The sequence below is a fragment of the Hirundo rustica genome, chromosome 1 (assembly GCF_015227805.2).
Source record: "Hirundo rustica isolate bHirRus1 chromosome 1, bHirRus1.pri.v3, whole genome shotgun sequence".
NCBI classification, from domain to species: Eukaryota; Metazoa; Chordata; class Aves; order Passeriformes; family Hirundinidae; genus Hirundo; species Hirundo rustica.
Window position 1 is genome coordinate 65,899,545 of NC_053450.1, and position 17,191 is coordinate 65,916,735.

The 17,191-nt window shown below is 38.9% G+C and overlaps 1 protein-coding gene across 8 annotated transcripts in view; it reads right to left on the reverse strand.

Moving 5' to 3' along the window:
• The window catches only part of LOC120751994 (poly(rC)-binding protein 3-like), a 501,663-nt gene that overhangs the window by 378,025 nt on the left and 106,447 nt on the right, over positions 1-17,191 (reverse strand). For all 8 annotated transcript variants that reach the window (XM_040062607.2, XM_040062663.2, XM_040062626.2 and 5 more), the window contains exon 3: positions 14,168-14,305. The gene's annotated coding sequence lies outside the window, so the exon portion shown is untranslated. The remainder of the gene's footprint in view (positions 1-14,167; positions 14,306-17,191) is intronic.

Genomic DNA, 17,191 nt, shown 5'->3' on the forward strand with positions numbered 1-17,191 from the left:
AAACCCAACTTCCCTTCCCTAAGTTGTTTAAAATCCAGCAAAAAAAAGCCAGTATGTTCCTAACACAGTGTTCTAGGTCTGGAAAAGATCACAGCTTGCCTTATGAAATACAAACATCAAAGGTGGTCTTGTGAAAGGTAGATAGTGACGCTTGGACTGCATTATAGATAACACTGGAGAAGAGAAGGCTAACACCAGCATCATTATCCTAGGAGACTCCAACCCTTACAACACTCATAATTATAACACATATTATTCCCAAGGCAAAAATACAATAGCACTGAAATCCCACAAGTCCAAGTTATAAATGAATTAAACAGTTCTCCCTGGCAGTTGCTGAACCGTTACTCTTCAGCAACCCATAAAGCTTTCATGCAGGTACAGCCAAACTAGACAAAATGAGCTCTCATCAGTTTTAGTTGGCTTATAACTTCAAGTAAGCTGCCAATAGAATGACTGTGAAAAGTGTAGTATGAGGTGAAATGCGATATGAATGATAGTGAAAAGACTCACATGAATTTGGAACCACATCATTAAACTACATGGGTGGTGATGGTAATTAAGATCCTACACAGGGTCTACAAATCGAGCAGAAACAGCATAATATGAACCACACTACACTAAAAATAATTCCTCAGCTCTACAACTAGGGGAGCAACAAGGATAAAGAAGGAGGGAAATTCTGAAGTGACATGAGTAAGCTCTGGCAGCTGCCTCTAAGTGGGAACACAGGCTCTGGACGGTATCCATCAGCTCTGACCCCACAAAAACTATTGTACAGCAAAGCCCATGCATACTGAGTCAAACAGCAGAGAGACTTGTGAGTGAGGATTACTCAATAATAAAATTGGTTTTGCTCATTCATAAGCCATCAAGATGATATTCAGCCATCATATCAGCAGATGTAAATTAGATGAAAGTTATTCTTTCAGAAAGTGCAACTCTGCCTCAAAAATAAATCAATATTTCAAAACCTACAAAGTGGCAAGACAAAAGCTCTACACTTGATTTTGTGCCTTGTCAGACAAACCTATCAGTGGGACCTCCACTTACATGGGATGGTATGAGCAAGACAAAATCCCTAATTCTAAGGTCTTTCAACATTGTCCATGGAATTTCATTCTCTTTACATTTCATAGCAATAACAGCATTTCCATGCATTTTGAATGCACTTACCACAGAACAGAATTCTGTCCCACCTTGGCTCATAGGCTCTAGGCTGTCTCAGCTGAATTTTGCTCCTCTTATCCATCCCTTGTCTCTGTGTCAGAGAAGCTCTGAGCAGACATGGTCTGCAAATGAAAGAACATGCTTTCCCTTTCCCCAGCAAAGTGGAAAGTGTTTCCCAGTCTGAACTGCCCTCCAGCCTGAAGGACCAATATTTCTTGAATTAAGGACCAGTGATTCCTCTGGGTGAGGAATTCCACATTGGGAAGGGGAAGAGTGGCAGGCTAGACAAATTTTAAGTACAAGTAGACTCATTAGGTCTTATAATCACCACTGTCTACCAGGACATGTGGTGGAGAAGCCACTTTTAATAGCTTTGAGCCTGTTCCCTGATATAGTACTTACAAGGCTTGCAGACAGCTGTGAAGCATTTCCAAACAAGCTGTTCCAAATAATTCAGAGTAACTGTCATTCAGTAAGACTTTACAGACATTGTTGCCTCCTTAGAAAAAAGATTGATGGAGAACATTAAATCGATACAAGCTTATCCTTGGCTTCAGTGTAAGACTGAAAACCAGGCTTCAAGCATTTTGAGCACCTTTGTACTTTCTTCAAGATCTGCATAGCACTGACCAAACTTGAAAATTCTTGAGCTTCTCTAGGTCCTCAATAACTTGAATATTATCTAGTAGGTGAGATAATTGAAAGCATTTTTCAACTAAAATAATTAAAAAGAAGGTTTTATGATGTCTGGGGTCCTCCATATGCCTTTCTATTACTTGACAGCAGTCAGGTCCCACTGCCCTACCTGACATCTATTAGATATCATAAAAAATAATAATAAATTTCTGAAAGACTCCTTTTTGCCAACATTGAACTCTCACCTTCAAATCTTACAGGAAGTTCAAAGTTCTTTACCTTTTGCAAGATTAAGAGCAGAATGAGCCCTCCAAAGCTACTATTTCAGAAATATATAGAAAATAAGTCAATTTAGTACAAACAGGTCTATAACATGTCTTAGCTTTTGTCTTTGTTATTTGACATCACACATTAAGAACTAAGAAGTAGTAAGATTGTATTCTGGTGTGTTCCCATGCAGCCATAGGCATCAACAGGAATTACCACTATAAACCAGGAGATAATCTACCAGTCAGATGACACAAGATTATTCTGATAAAATACAAAAATTCTCATCAATGCAAGCCACCTTAGGCTTCAATGGTTCTGAGATTTAGGGTGCAATTCCTTTTATCCAAAACTGGATGACTAAAATAGGTCAGATTAATCACACCCTGTCTCTCTACCCGTTTCTCCCTAGTGACAATACAGACAGCCCAAGGTGGCCACTTCCAACATGGACACAGGAAGAAAGATGAACCTTCCCTTACTCTAAAAGTCTACAAGCTACCAGTAAGTTCTGTATCCATAGGAGAGCCCAAGCTGTATCAATAAATGTTTTTATATTAGGAAACATCAATTCCATAGAAAATCTTGGAAAAGTAATTTGAAATACTGAGAGATAATAGTTTTACACATCCTAAAACAAGATTTAAAAAAAAAAAAAAAAAAAGTAAGTAGAACACCTAATTGAAACTGCCAAACAACAAAAACTACCTCTCCACCTCACTTACCAGAAATGACGCATTTCAGAGACCCTAGTTTGTCAGCTCTCACAAAAATAAAACCTGAAGAAGGTTTGATATGCAACAGAGGCAAAACCATTTAAGATAAAAGGCAATACCAGCAGTAAAGTAAATATGAATAAACTTGCTCAGAATTTGCCTTACTAAAAAAATTAGAAAGCTTCCAATTCTCACAGAAGCTCAACTACAGAACAGCCAGCCTATAAAAGGGCAAAGAACCCTGTTAAATTAAAGATATACTGTAACAACCTTCTCAGAAATTTATATACTATAGCAGCTGTAATGGCAAGAGGAAAGACAGGATTACTTAGGAGGTCCCTTCGAATCCCATGCTCCTAATTTGAGTTTCTGCTAAAGAGCAGAGGTCAAGCTGATCAAAGAGAAAACACTACCAGTGTTCAAGTAATTCTTGAACAAATTCAAATCTCTCCTCTTCTTTCCTCATCTCAACCTCCTCTGCCTTCACCTTAGCCTAAGACACTAGTGCCAGGGAGACTAAGCAGTCCTGCTGTTTTCTGTGATTAAATCACCTCTGTCCGGACAGCAAAAAATGAAAAAGACAGCTTCCAATCCCTCTTCCTTAATTTAAGACAGAAAGAATGAATTACAGCCATACAACAGAAAATTACCTTAATATACTCCAGCACTACTCTTACTAATGCACTGTATGATACCTCATTTCAAAGCTGAAGGACAACACAGATAGACAACTCTGGTAAAACATTGTCTTAAAGAAACTATACCATATTATATATATTTACCATAACTAACAATCAGAGATAATCTAGGAAACACACACAACTTTCACTTGCAATGCAGGTTTCCCTTACCAGGAGAGTTTGCTTCTCTCACTTGAGCAGAGCTGCATGACATAAAAAACCCCCAGTACTGCCTGGTAGGCAGGCACCAACTAAGAACTGGCTGTAATGAAAAGAGACATTTCACCTGGGCCATACAAGAAGGTGCTTCTCCTCTTTGGGAGCTTAATCAAATATCAGAATTAATGAAAGCAAAGCAGCAGCACCTGTGAAGGTGGCACTGACATTCAGAAAAATGGATCCCTAAGGAAATTTTCTGGGCAAGACTATATACTGTATAATAGTATAACTATAACTATATACTATATGTTACCTAAGTAAAATAAAAATATAAAACAGCTGCAATCTCTGCACTGAGGTCTGGACTACTATAGGAGTAGTAATACAAAAAATGTTTTAGAAATAAAAAGGATGAATGTTCATACAGCATTTTTTTAAAACCCTACAAACCTCCTCCCACATCTGAAGAGCAGACAGCACCCAGAAGCATGCCTAACATTTAGCTCCAATGTGGTTAACTTGGGAGAGGGGTGCCATGCCACTGCCACTCCTCTTGGCACTCCCTGCACTGCTTTACACCATGTTTAGGAGGGAAGAGGCAGGGACTTGTGCCTGTGGCTGCTTGAAACCTGCACAGGGAGATGCACGTACAAGGGTTGCTGGTGAGGGGGGTAGAAGATGCTCTGTACGGCAAAATGCAGAAAATAGCTCAGCTATAGTGTGGCAGGGAAGACAGGAGTGTGACGGGACCAGGGAATTGTGGGTGGTTTCTGCTGGGAATAGGGAGTTTTGCGTGGTATTAAGGCGATGGACACCACCAAGGGGGTGTGTTTGTGCATTGCAGCTAAAGGTGTTCAGAATTCCCATTTAAGTTTGATTAAAGAACAAGTTTCTTCAGGCAATTACTGATGGAAAAAGTCATTCAGTGGAGTAGGAATTGGCTCAGGACAGCAGTCATATATTTTAACTATTTTGGGTGAATCCAGATTGATTTCACTGTCAAATTACTTTTAGCTAAACTCTATGACAGAAAGCAACAATGATTCAATGAGTGTTGTAGGTGAAGCCTTGACCCAGTGCTCCTGTGGGAAGATGGTGGTGGACAGTTTGTGTGAGTTTTAAATTGGAAGGGGAGTGTGTTTGGATAACTAACCTCTCACCTGGCTAAGCACTAAGAGGCTCATGGGGGCAAATCACTGAACCTAAGCAACTTACTGAAATAGAAAAGTTAAAGAGGAGTGGCTTTATATGATCTACTCACAGCTTGAAACTAGTCCAGAATTCAAAGAAGACTGTACTGACATCAAGAGAACCTCTTTATGAAGAAAGAATATGGTGTTATAAATAGGAAATGACATGTAAAGTATATAGTCCAAAATGCTGCTGAGCCTGATGAGTAGGTATATGGTGAATACATAGGTTATTTCTGAACAAATGATTTTTCAAAAATTACATATTTAATGTTATCTGAGATGCTAAAAAGAATCATTGCTGCTCTTAGCCAAGTTCTTCCCTGCTAATTGTGATACAAGCTGCTATTAGCCAATTCCCCTGGCCTCTCCAGCTCTCACAGTAATCTGAACCTAAGATAATGTTTTTCATTTGGGTTTTTTTCCTGTAGACAAAATCAGGAGTATTTCCTTCCTGACAGTATGACACAGGCTACAGACAGCCTGGCGCCAAAGCTTTCTGCAGATCAATATATTTAATGCATTTAAAGTCAGTAAAATCTCCCAGGTTAGTCCGGGGTTGCTTGAGGAAAAAAAAAGCCAAAAGGCTGGGGAACACTGAAGATATGGATTTAATATTTCATTTGTTTACTTAAGGAGCTCTTTATTTTAACAAAACAAAAAACAAAAACAAAAACAACTCTCCCCCCACCCCCCCCAAAAAAAAAAAAAAAACAAAAAAAAAACCCGACCCACAAAACCTATTTAAGTTACTTTGGGTTTCAATTTAGAGTATTTTTCTCAAAAAGTTTTGGTAAGCATGGAGAAAAATTTAATGTATTAAGTGGAGTCAGATACACTGAGACATGGTCTGGTGGGAGGCTTGTTTATATGCATAAAAACAAAAGAGTGAATAAATGCCAAGGATTGTGGGTACAAAAGTATCATTAGTCCCATCATACCAATTTTCTTTCTTCCCATCTCCAAAATTTATTTTTATCACTTGGATGTTGCTTCAGTCACTCTGGCCTTTCCTGCTGGCTTTCCTCATTTACTTAAGTTGCTTCTCATTTTCATTAACCTCCAACCTTTATTGCTCCAAATGATTATTTTTGCTTGTCGATAAGTTTTACTACCTCTTAAATGCAACAGCCAGAGGAAATCACACAAGTGAGGAAACCAGTCATTCTCCTATGAAGTTCACCAGAATTGGTTTTTTCTTTTATTCAGCCTCAAAAACTCCACAGGGACCTCCATTTACCCTACCTACCACCCCCCTTCCACTCCAAAAGAGTGTCTAACAAGAAGAAAGGAATGAGCCTCATTAAAAAAAGCTGCCACCCTTTTTAAATCTCAGTTCACACCCATCAATAAAACATTATTATCTATATTAAAACTTAAAAATACCATAGAGAAATTGCTACCTTGCTGTCAATCTTCAAAAGGTGCTAAATAATGGTACCCCAAGTTTCCTATATGTCTTGCAAAGCAGAAGCATTTTTGCGGCTCACAATTGGAAAAGCAACTTAGTAAACTTCAGTTCTATGCACAATATTGGGCTGTCAAAAACAGTGAATGAAATAACATTTTCCACCTTAACATATTAACTACAAAGCTCACGCACACACTGCTTTAAATGCAAATATTAATTATTTCATGCTAATATTTTAGCAAGAATGAGTGCAATTATTTCATCAAAGTAGATGCAGTGGGAGGTAAGCAAGAAGAAGTGTCTGTTACTGATTTGTGGGAAGTAAATTTAGTCTTCTCTTGTATGGATTAGGTGGTTAGGAAGAGAAATGTTGCCTTTCTGTTACATCAAAAGGTCTGTGACCTTTTAATAAGTACCAGTACACTTGTGCTTTCTCCCTAAGTCCAGAAGAACTCAATAATATTTGTGAATAGTTTAAAATACCTTTAACTGGGTTTTTATTGAAAGTCTGGATTTGAGATTCAAGGTACTTCACGCAATCGCTAACGTTAACATCACTTATTTTGCTCTCTGAGTGGATCCCATCCTGCTAAAAGTCTTCAGCCTTGGTGTGTTATAGTACTACAAGAAAGCCAGTCCTTGCCATGAGTTCCAGGAGAGTCTGACTACAGCAGCTCTTGGGAATGGCATTTTATTCCTTTGTAGCAAGAATATGCTTTATATTTATTATATATGTATAAGCATATAAATTATATCATCTGGGTACAGGACAGTAGAACAGGAGAAAACTAGAGGAACAGCTTTAGGTTTGACGCATTGTTGTCTTGTGCTTGAAATGGCAGAAACCAGCTGTGAATATTTCACCCTGGGACCAGGTCTGCCTGATGCCATGTCAGAGTATCAAGTCTGATTGCACATGGTCTTCTGCATCCAGAAGCTTTATGTGATACCTTTCAAAGTTCCTAAAGAACTCAGTGATCAAAAAAGTGATGATCCCCTCTAGAGATAAAACTGTCTGCTTTGGGTCCTGAGGCCCAAAAGGTGCCTTGAGGTTCTTGTGATGGAAAAAATCCAGCCTGGAAACAAGTAAGCAATAAAAAATTTCGCATTAATTCACTTCACGGTGCTAACTCTTCTCTACATAATCATCTCAGTGAATCAGCTCTCCCACACTGTTTGCCCCCTGCTACTCAGAAATGCACAACAGAATATATGCATTTTAGAAAACAAGCACCATTTCCCTCGTGGCTATTCTTCCTTGTGACCTAGGGAAAGCAGCTTTTTGCCCAAGTTTTTTTAAGGAATGGCTGTAATATAACATAACACTTCCATCCTAAAAAGGTAAAAATATGTACAATAAGAATAAAAGAGGACCATTTCACGTACGCAGGACTTCAATCTGAGTTGCAAAATTTGTTTTGAACTTGCATTTTCATGGATCTCAGCATCTGTAATTTTTGCATCTGCATTACAGGTCTCAAACCTTGCACTATTCATTGACTATTTCCTAGTCAATGAAAATATCTGTTCTAGCTCTTAAGTTTAAATATGGCATATGTAACACTGTAGCATCTAGGGAGTCCAAACAATATGGCTATAAACTCTTCAGAAGGGATAGGCAAGGAAGGAGAGGTAGTTGGGGTAGTCCTGTATGAAGTTTCGACTGTCTAGAGTTTTATGATGGGTTGAATGTTTAGGAATGTTTAGAGGGAAGGCCAACAGGGCAGATATCCTGGTGGGATTCTATTATAGATCACCCAAACACTTATAGAATATAGCAGGGGACGTTTACATTGGATATTAGGAAACATTTTTTCAGTGAAAACTTTGTCCTAAGTGGCCCTGGGAAGTTTTTGAGTCACCATCCCTGGAGGTATTTAAAAGACGTGTAGGCGTGGCACTGAGAGACATGGTTTAGTGGTGGATTTGGCAGTGTTGGATTAATGGTTGAATTTAATGACTTCAAATGTCTTTTCCAGCTTTAATGATTCAGTGATTCTAATGCTGAGTCAGGCAGGCAGCAAAAAATATACTCTGTCTCCAAATTTTGTACTCTTTTATATGCTATGTAAAAACTTCAGTACATTCCACTGGCATAAGAAACAGAGGAAAATTTCCTTCCTACTGTTTATTGAAATGGCTCAACCAGTTGACTTCAAATAGCCCAAGCTATTTCATTCCAGTAAGGAGTTTGCCCCAAGGGTCTTGCTAACACTTTTGATCATAAACGCTAAAAGGGTAGTAATCCTCAAGCTCAAATGAATTTACACACTAGATTTCTATGGCTCAGAAGAAGCAAAAGCTGTTCAATCTACTGAATTTGTCTAAAAAATTAAAAAACCAAACAAACTGTGTTGTCAAAACATGCACATATATGAGGGTTTCAAAATATGAACTATTCACTCCTAAGCACAGAGCTAAATAATATGGATGGCAGCCCATAGCTGTGCTTCTCACAAGGAAGGCAAGTGCTGAAATCTTCAAACTATGACTCCTGCAAAGCTAAAAACCCATTGAAGCAACCAGGACCATCCATCTTTGCTGTGCGGCTCTGCTTCACAATGCAAGACTAGAAATCTCAAGCATCATAAGGGGTAGCTGATGCCACACTTATTTTTTGTACCCATAAAATGAGTTACAACAAGAGACTTTAAATAACAGCAGGATGTGAATCACAGCATCACAGCATTGTTAAAGTTGGAAGGGATCTTTGGATATCATGCAGTCCAACCCCCCCGCCAAGGCAGGGTCACCTAAATCAGGTTACACAGGAATGCATTCAGGTGGGTTTGGAATGTCTCCAGAGAGGGAAACTTCACAACCCCCATGGGCAGTCTGTTTCCTGAGCAAAGGGTGCTCTGACATCCTCAATGTAAAGAAGTTCTTCCTCATGTCGAGGCGGATGTTCTTGTAGTTTTATTTACAGCCATTGCTCCTCATCCTGTCACTGGGAACCACTGAAAAGAGTCTGGCACCATCCTCTTGACACCCACTTTTAAGATACTTATATGCACTGATGAAATTCCCTCTCAATCTTCTCTTATCCAGACTAAACATCCTCAGTCTCTCCTCCTTGGAGAGATGCTCCAGACCCCAAATTATCTTTGTGGCCTCTGCTGGACCCTCTCCATTAGCTCCTTGTCCTCCTTGTGCTGAGGAGCCCAGAACTGGACACAGCACTCCAGAGGTGCCCTCACCAGGGCTGAGTAGAGGGGCAGGATCACCTCTCTTGACCTGCTGGCCACACTCCTCCCAATGCACCCCAGGATCCCACTGGCCCTCCTGGCCACCAGGGCTCTGCTGGCTCATTGTCATCTTGTCATGCAGCAAGACTCCCAGGTCCCTCTCTGCAGAGCTGCTCTCCAGTCAGTCACACCCCAGCCTCTGCTGGGACTTGGGGTTTTTCCTCCCCAGGTACAGAACCCTGCACTGGCCCTTGTTGAACCTCATTTGGTTTCTCCCTGCCCAGCTCTCCAGCCTCTCAAGGTCCTGCTGAATGACAGTACAGCCCTCAGGTGTATCTCCATGCTCCCCAGTTTTGTGCCATCACCATAAGGTGGTATAACACACTACTTCTGCAGGCCTAGATTTATTGCACATATTTCATGATTATTCTGAAGAGGAGATAATGACCAATCACTAATTAAGTTAGATATGAAGAAAGCTGTTACAAAATTTTGAGTGACCTCTGAATCAAATGGGGACTGCAATAGCAGGGAAAAATGCCAGACATCCAATTAAAGGTCTGATGATTGAGTAGAGCAACAGGAACTTCTCACGTGGATTGTCAGATCTTAAACTAGCTATTATAACCCAGGAAAAAATCACAAGTTTAATGTGAACACCTCTTTTCCTAAAACAAACCCACATCTGCTCAAAAGACATCAATATCTGCCTCAAAAAATATTAAGCAAGGTAGCACTGGAGGTATGGCTTCTTATAAGTTCCTGGAACAGCATTTCCTTAAAAACAAAAAACAAAGCCCAAACAAACAAACAAATAAACCCCCAAACCAGCCCAAAACAAGACAAAATAAAAACAAACAAACAAAAAACCAAACAAAAAACACCCCCCAAAACAACCAACCAACCAAACAAAACCAAAAAAAAAACCACACCAAAAATCCAAACAAACAGCAATGAAAAAGAAGCAATAATAGCTGAAAAATATTACGGCAATGAAATCTTGTTTAGAAGACAGAGAGACATACTAAAGGCAAAAGACAAATCAGAAGTCCTTTTTTTACATAACCATTTCTCAAGAAAAATATTTTTACGCTTTTTATTTGGCTACAATTTTGTAAAGATCTCTTGGAAGTTTCTACTGTAATTGTTGCAGAGAATTAAAAGAAATGGTCCAGCATTTTCAATGAGACAAAGAATATGATGAAACACAATAATATTACACAATGGTAAGGAGAATGTAAAATACAACTCCTTCAACAGAGCATAATTAAACCGTGTTAAACATTGTCGTGAAGTGCATCTATAAGTCATTGTTAGATTAAAACAATGAAGATGACAACATACTTTTTCTGCTCATTTTAACAGTACTAGGTGAAGTTAACATGAATATGAATACAAACTCCCAACAAGAAATAAAAATCTAAGCTATTTCAACCTGCAACATCTGGAAACAACACTTGTGTGAAGTTACCATAAGACGAGACTCTCAGTACCATATGTTAGTAAGAGAAGAAATCTTATTTTTTTAAGTGGGTTCTTGATCAAGAAGAAGTTAGGAGCACATAAAAATTTACACGTATACATATGAAAACTGTCAGCAAAAATTCAATTCTCTGTCTTTGAAGTCTCACAGACAACTCCATCTCAGCAACAACATGTTCATCTCAAGTTCAAGAGCCCTTGTGAGCCTGAAACAACACCTAAGTCCCAAAATCTCAGATCTGGTTTATTTCTATGGTGCAGCTGAAAGAAGTAGGATCCTGTACTACACAAGCATAACTTGCAACACTCGAGTGTGAGGGATCCCATTTCCAGGGTCTCCTCACCTTGAAGCAGTGTGGACACCGCCTTTCCAGCAGAACTACAAGATGGTTTGGAAAACAGGATCTGGGACTGTTTCACTAGACATACTACAGCCCTGCCAGAGCAAAGTTGCAAATTTCATGCAGCTGGAAGAAAGGAGAGAGAAGATAGCACAGCCCAATGGCTGGGCAGCTTGGAAAGGGAGGGAAGAGCCATTGGTTTCACACAAACAACAAGGTCCCATATATCTGTTGGGCAGCTGTGGTGATCACAAATCTTGATGAGTCCTTTTAAAAAATCCTGCTATGGGGACCTACCTCTGGAGAAGGGCCCGGACTCCACAGCCTGTAGGCACTGGACTCTGGTCAGCCTTTGCTACGGGCTATTTCAAGGCTGTTTCTGCTGCGTTTGCAGGTTTCCACCCAATTCTGGCATGCACTACAGAGGGAGATTTTGTGTCCCAGCTCCATGCCTTTATTGAGCCTTCCTGGGACTGGCTACTGAAGACACCTGTTTCAGTCCTAAATATGACAGCAGAGAAGCGCAGAGGCTACATCCTGCCCTTTGTTCTCACAACTAAAGCATTGCTGGCCCAACAATGTAAATATGTCACAATTCTCCCACCAGCTGCAGTGGGAAGTGTATTGCATCTTCTATGCTTTGATTTAACTCTCCTCTGTATCTTGCAGCTGAGAACAAAAGCACTGTCCTTGTGACAAATTTCCTCACTCTAATAATACAGACACTAACAACACTGAAGGAAAGAAAAAAAACACTAGAAAAGAAGTGCATTACTTAGACCGTAAATCACTACAGTGGCAAGATTAAATGTGAAACCTCTAATTACACATTTAATCATTTGCCAACGTCTTATTTTCTTGAAGTAATGTTCATGAAGCTTCAGTAAGATTTGAATCTGAGGTTGATTTTCTTTTATGTGTGAACTGCAAAAGCAATACACATAGAAATGGTTTAAAGAATAATAACAATAATAAAAAAATAACTAATCTCCGTCTATGTTGACATCTTATGTTGCACACCTTTATTGCTCTCAGTCACACCGGCCCTCATTTAGTGCCATCACTGTTTAAAAAACACATCAGGCCCACCTCCATTGTACAGACACTACATAAAATAAAGTAGAAAACTAACAGGCAAGTAAGTGGTGGCTTAAAAATAAGGTACTGTATTAAAACAAGAGAGTGTAATAACATTGTTGAAGAAGACACTGTTATTCGTGAAGTACGGACAAACCTGTGCCCCCCGGCTCTATCTGCTCCACTGCCTTCTCCACAAGGAGGCAAGAAGCAGCTGCTAGAGCAGAAAAGCCTCTCATCAGCATCTGAACACCTTTCCCTATGGATTTCAGAGTCCAGAAACAGTGATCAGGGCTGTTTGTTGCTGTTGGGTTCAGAGTGGCCAAGGGAATTATTTGATCTCTGTAAAAATTCTGTACATCAAAGTTATCTTCCAGCACACTCAGAGGAGTACTTACTGAAAACAAAGTAACCCAAAGCACAACAAAAAGCAAAAATAGCAGTTCTTCTAACTGGAACATAAGGCAAAGTCCAGACAACCTCTGCATTTAGACAGATGACCTCAAAGAATGTGGAGTCAGAAAGTACAGACTTTCACCAAAGTCAGTCTTGTATGCTAAGAAAAACAGCCTAATATACTGAACACATCACCTAATACGAATTGTAAAGCCACTCTTGTACTGCTAGGTTTTGCTTCCCCTATAAGAGAGCAGCTGATGTTGTAGTTGAAGAAAAAAACCCTTGAGAGCCTTTTATTTTGTTTTATCATGTTGAGGGCTTTGATAAGTTGTCTTATGGTTCCTAGCCAGGGTGGGTCTTCATGAAGCCAAAATTGTAATTCAGCCACTTTTTTCCTTTCTAGAGACAAATTAAATTGGGCCTGGGTTGCAGGGAAGATGGGTTTGCTGTACTCATCCTTTTCACCCCAGCAGAAGGGACCAAAGCATATGGGGCCTGGCCAATGTTTAGGGTACAGAAATGTGCAGGACCAAATAGAGTGGGGAAGCATCAGCTGCTCCACTTTTATCATGTCAATATAATAAAATTATGCTAGGGCAACATTTTTATTATGTCTTCTGTAGAGACACAAACCACCGGGCCGAGAACTCTGAAGTAATCCTTGGGTCATATTTTCTTCCATGTTCATCTATTTCTATTTGTGTCATCCTTTTGAAAAAGAAGTCATCCTCTGTACATGTGGCTCTTGATTCCCTTAAATTGTCTTGTTGGTACTTGACAGAACCCCTGACTCACTGCTTTGAACTGGAGGAAATGCTCCAGAACCCGCTACAGTCTCTGCTTCTACTACCTTTGGAACAGGCAAAGCCAGAACGAAAAAGGGATAATTTAATCAGGTTCTGACTATTACATAAGGCTACTGCATGTTTGCTTCTCAGCTAGGTTTTTTTGGTTTTTTTTTTTTTTTTTTAAATTGTATTTAGTAAACAAGAAAAATTGCTTAGGAAAAGCAGGGAACACAGACCCACATCCATAGAATTCTAAGTACAGTCAGCACTGGGAAAATGATTTTTCTTCCTTTCTTTCCTCTTTTGTATCTCTTTTTGAATCATGAGGAGCTTGGACTGATTCAGTAATACATATTTCTGTTTCACCCACCACATTTTAAAATGGCTTTAACAGCACAGCATGCGTTAACCTCCTCCTCCCTATACAGACCTGGCTGTCTATTAAATCCACGTTCAATGCTTAAACTGAAAATACAGGAGGTGTTTGGCTTAGTGCTTCTGAATACACGTGTGGCACCAGTGTCAAGAGTCCTGGAAACATGATCCATTTTGATCTTCTTTTTCTCAACAATTACTGGATAAATAGTTCCTGAGACAATACTTAGAGCAGGCTTGCTGACTGTGTTCCTGACAACGCATGACTGAGATGACTGGACAATTACTCACCCTGCCAGCCAGATGATCTGTAGGTCTTTGGGGTTTTTCTCTCTTTCTCTTCTCTAGTCCACTCATGCATCAGGTTCCTTAGAGATATGGGACAGCCAAGTGAATTTACTTTTCTTCCTCTGGGCGTAAAATAGTTACCTGTGACAGAGAGGATAAAGAGACCAAATGTAGTATATGAAGGCACCAGAATAATAATTTCCAATCATACCATAGTTCAGGTAGTTCTTACCTCCTGCCTTCAATAGTAGCCAATATTGAGGAATAAAAACCCCAAGGGTTCATTAAAAAATAAGCAGCCTATGGGAATTACTAGTTAACAGATCACAATTCAAATAGATACACTTAGTTAGATGCATTTATTTCTAGTTTCCATTCCACTGTTCAGACAATGATCTGTTCTGAAATATTAATTCTATCTCACCATTCTATACATATTCTTTTCCCTGTACCTTCTCTAAGCTATTTTTTCTACTGTTTTTCATGTTTTTCAGTCTAGAATGTCCAGAATGAAGATTATTCACTGGTATTATGGTGGGGTTTTTTATTTATTTGTTTGTTTGTTTGTTTTGTTTTGTTTTGTTTTTTGAATACCTACAGACTTTTCCTCTTTAAGGATGAACTGCTCAGAACTAAATATGTTTAAAAATTGTGACCAAGCATTTCTGTTTCCCTCTCTTTCGTCCTGTACCACCAAGTGAGCTGAGAGACACCAGTTCAAAGCCAAGCATAATAATAATCTATGTCACTTTTCTGCTCCATTTCCTTTAAAAATACATCTGGTAAGGAGGTGGAAGAGGATATTTTGGAACACATGCACAGATCATATCCTCTACAACCACTGGACCGCAATAGGAGAGAAAGGAGAGGAGAGGAAAGAAAAGCAAACATGCAAACCCCAAACATGCTGCACCTCAGAACAACATAAAAAGCAAAAATGGGTAAATGTCTAGCTTTATAGAGCTCCCCTGAATAATTTTTTCCATTTCGTCAACTGAATAGCCAAGATACAGAAGTAACTGAAAGGAACCAAGAATAGGTCATTATTTTAATTGCCTCACAAAGTCAAAAATAAAAAGGACTTTCACTGGGGGTTACTTTGGAGGTAAAATTGGAAACTTTGCTTCAGAGAGTTTTTTATTAAAGGTCATGGGTATCAAAATCTATTGTCTCACTTTAGATCAGTTATAAAGCTACTATAAATAAAGTCTCCTATACGGCACATTGTCATTGATTCCCACTTCAGTGTAACCAGCACCGCAGACACAGGAAATTCCTAAAATAAACAGCAGAATTCCCTACTTACTGCACTTAAAAAGGAGTCAGGAGTTCTGTGTTTATATTTTGAGATATTTATTATAATAAATAATTCATTGTAATTTAAGATATGCATCATACTTGCTATAGAGCAAACTATTTTATTATTATTTCAATGAACAAATCTACTGTATCAAAATACAATGTAGCTATGACAACAGTAATTCATAGTTTACCACCGTCTTTACCACTAAGCAAATTAAGTAATTTTGCTGAATTGTTTCTTGATAATAAAAATGTGATAATTTGCAAGCAGTAGAGTTAGCATTTACTGTTCCTAATACTATGCCAATGTCTTCTATGACAATTGTAAATCCATCAAAATATGGATAAAAGCAGACCATACAGCTGGAAAATATAGTGTGTATTCTACTCAAGCTACTAAAAAACTCATGTGGTGACTGCTCCAAAGTTCTGGGCAAAAAAACCCAACTAAACCAACAAGATTTTAAAAAACCCAAAATACTGTAACAATTTTACTCACATGCAAATGAAAAATCATGCTAAAAAAAAAAAAATCCCTTGTAGTAATAGATTGTTTTGATATCTTTCACCATACCCTATATATCTTGCTGAAGAAGATTTGGGAGTGTGAAGATGGAATTAGGAAGAATGACACGAAAAATATAAACCAAATATTTGCATCAACTTTTTTGACGGCTCCAACTGAAATGTGTCCCCCGAAAGCCAAGACAGCAATGGAGGCCCAACTCCCCCAGAGCATTGGAACCTCCCAGGTTGCCATGTGGCAAGTTACGAAGGCACAGCAGGTGGAAAGCAAGAGGATGAAGAGGTTGGGAGGGCTACTAGGGAGCAATGCAGAACTTCCTTGTTCTGGACTGCTTGGATGAAACCAGGGAAGCCATGCCTCAGCTGGATTTGAAACTGGTGAGGAGCATGAGAAACAACCAGATTAGCTTCTAGTGGAACAAAAGGAAATCTGAGAAATAGGTTGTTGGGAGAGGCTGGCAAATCTCCATCCTTCTAGATTCTCCAAATTCAGCTGAACAAGGCTGGGACTGATGTTATCTAATTTTTTCTTGCTTAGACTAGAACGTTGTTGATACCCTCCAGATCCCTCCAGAAGTCTATTCTAACAAACAAATTGCTGTGATTCAATGACATAATTTAATTTGCCTGCAGTTTTCATCCCTCTAAATAAAAGAACGGTGAACCTAAGAATAAAAAAAAAAAAGGGGGATAAAAAGTAAAAATTTATCTAATCTTTATTAATTTTCTCAAAGATAGAATACCGAATTTGAACAATGACAACAAAAAAATGCAAACAGGTAAAACTAGTGGACCAATACTAATTACAGTTTTATTTTATCTTTCACTCTCTATCACCTGTATGATTTTGTAAGCCATTCACCTTATTCTGCTTTTTTCCGTTCACTGAAAGTAAGTGGCAATACACAGGACATGGAGATTTTGAGTCCAGGTTTCACAAGAAGACTTATAGGGGCCCTTCATTTCACCTTATATTTCTCTAAGCAGAAAACTTCATCTTTACCATGGGTTGACTAGACTATAATTTTTCCAGGTGCATTGTCCATCTGTTTCTCCCTCTTTGCTTCTTCATGTTTACCCAAAAAGCACAAGAATTTAGCACCATACACTTTTCAAGCCTGAGTAAGCAGCTTAATTATTCAGACAAAATAGCATTGATTTGAAAGTGTCTGAACAAATGAAATTCAGGCTTGCCAACCT